Below are 2,897 nucleotides of genomic sequence, written 5' to 3' on the forward strand. Positions count from 1 at the left end.
TGGCAAAAATCCTAACGTCACATTTACTTTCTTGCAAAAATATAAAACCAACCCCCTTACCCCCTTTATAGCCAATAATTGATCACTTCATTGCAATTCTTCGTGAGACGACCCGGAGTCTAAATACTTCAGTTAATTTTCATTGGGGTTTGTACATGTGACAAAACCATATTTTAATTTGATGTGAGAGTTGTTTGTTGGTTTGGAGCTATGCTTACAACGAAATTCTTCTTGCTATAAGAGAAATTCCTAACCAACACAATTTTTGCTCATCAAATTAATGGCGCCGTTGCCGGGGAGTTGCAATGGTGTTATGTTATTGGCTATTGTGAATATTGTGAATATGTTTGCCTTCTGCTTATTTGCTAGTTTTTGTTAGCTTTAGGACTTTGTTGCTTATTTTTGCTAGCTTTTGTTTTTAGTTGATATTATGAATTCTCATCACTTTGGCTATGAGTTTGGCTCAAATTATATTGTAGAAAATAGAAGCTACAATGAGGATGTGCATCAAGGATGGAACAATCAAAGGTGGGAGGAGCCTCAAGGGATTGATCAACCTTATTGGCAACAACAACCTCCGGATTCTTATGGGTATAACTCTAATCCTAATGCATATCAATCTAATGGATGTGGTGACCCTTATTGTGATTGCCAACAACCACCACCACATGCCTATGAACCACCCCCTCAACATGATTTTGAACCACCTTACTCACAAGCCCCATATCACCAAACACCCCCATATGATCCTAATCATTATCCACCATATCAACCACCTTATGAACCATATGAACCATACATAGAACCACCACAATCCCAACACAACTACTCTCAAGAACCACCTCCATATACACCAACTTCCAAACATGATACCTTCCTCCCAAACAATGAACCTTCTCTTCCACCATCACCTCCCGATGAAGCCCCCACGCATGAATTGAGAGATCTTGAATCTCATATCTTAAGGTGACAAGAGGAGGATGAAAAGAAGTTTAAAGAGCTAGGAGCCAAGATGGCTATCCTAGTGGAAGCTGTTAGCAATATGGCCTCCTCCTGACTAAGCCTATGCAACTAAGACACTCCCATTGACGAATGTGGAGAAGCAATTAAGGAGCCTAGTGAGGGAGTGAGTTTAGAACTTCAAGGTGAAGAAGAGAAGTTGAAGCAAGGAGTGCAACAAGAGGAGGAAGTTAAGATAATTAAGCTGGAAGAAGTGGTTGAAGCCTTCGAAGAGGTTGATCAAGAGATGGATTCAATCATTTAAGAATTCTTATGCACAATTGAATCCTCTCCAATTGAGTTTGACATAAAGGGTAAGGAAGAAGATACCTCACCTCCCATGCCCTTGGTAAGCGATGAAGAAGAGATTGAATTGGAAGGAAGCTACCAAGAGGAAGAGGTTGAAATGGAAAAAGCTTGTGAAGAGGTGGAAATAATAAAAGAAGAGCACAAAGGAGTGGAAATTTCAAGACCATTGGAGACATCCCTTCCTAAGTCACCATTCAATATAACATTCACGTGGGTAAAATTTCTATCCCTAAACTTCACTTTCCCACTTGAATATGGTTTGGTTGAAAATGATGGTCAACTTAGAGCTCTTTGTGGAGTTAAGAGTAAGAGAGAGTTGTGTAGTGGTTGGAAGCATCATTCCAAATTCATGATAGTTGCATGCTCAAAGTTGAATGGCAATGGTTGGTGTAAAACCAAATGGCATGGGTCTAGGAGGTTGTTTGGAAACTTTTTTGAGAATTCTAAGGTTATACCACACAATTGGAATCATGATGATCAATTTGAAGATGGGTGTCAAAACAAAGTGTGGGATCCCGGATCGCACAAGGAAAATCAACGTTGGGAGCTCATGGTTTGTGAAGAACTCCATCAAAGCTTGAAGATATTAACATTGAAGAATGGAGCTTATTGAAGATTCAAGCATTGGTGGATGTTCCAATATGGTTACAAGAACAAGCCACCTTAAGAGGAGCTCCCCATAAGTCCAACTTAAGGACAATAAACAAAAGTGCTAGGTGGGAGACAACCCACCATGGTAAATTCTTTTCATTTTTCCCTTTTCTACATATTGGTAATTAGTTTAATTTCATGTCTTGTTTGATTAGTTGAGTTTAATTAGGAGTCTAGTAGGTTAAATAAGGTTTTGTGGTGTTTTGGTAGTTGTTCGGAGGTTTGGAATGCTTGGATTGATGCAAGAACTTGGAAAAATTTTGAAAAACAGAGCACCACCCACGCGCACGCGCACTCTACTCGTACGAGTGCCCAAGTATTTTCGGCCATCCACGCGCACGCGCCATGTACGCGTACGCGTGGATTGAGTTTTTCCACCCCTCCATACATTCACCCGAGAGTTGTGCCTGAAGTGTGCCAACTTTGTGCCCAAAGGCGCGCGCACGCGTACCTTGCGTGTCCGCATCGACTCTCTGCCTTGCCATGCACATGTACGCGCACTGCACGCATACGCGTCGCTTCCATTTCATCAATCCACGCTTATGCGCACATGACGTGCACGCGCGGATTGCCCTGTTTCACTCACATTCTTTTCTTCTCCTCTTTCCATTTCTTTCCTTCTTCTCTTCTCTTTCCACCCTTCAATCATCATCCAACACTACCAAATATCATGTAACACCATTTCTTTTAGTTTGTTAGTTCGTTTAAATTTTTGTTTTCCATTATAAGTGTTGGATTACTGGTGCACGAATTGTGAATCACACTTTTCACAACGCGTACCACTAACCAGCAAGTGCACTGGGTCGTCCAAGTAATACCTTACGTGAGTAAGGATCGAATCCCACGGAGATTGTTGGTTTGAAGCAATCTATGGTTATCTTGTAAATCTTAGTCAGGAAGTCAATTATGTTTATCAGTTGAATTATGAATAACCAAGA

Source organism: Arachis ipaensis, chromosome B7 (assembly GCF_059453495.1).
Source record: "Arachis ipaensis isolate K30076 ecotype BB chromosome B7, ASM5945349v1, whole genome shotgun sequence".
NCBI classification, from domain to species: domain Eukaryota; kingdom Viridiplantae; phylum Streptophyta; class Magnoliopsida; order Fabales; family Fabaceae; genus Arachis; species Arachis ipaensis.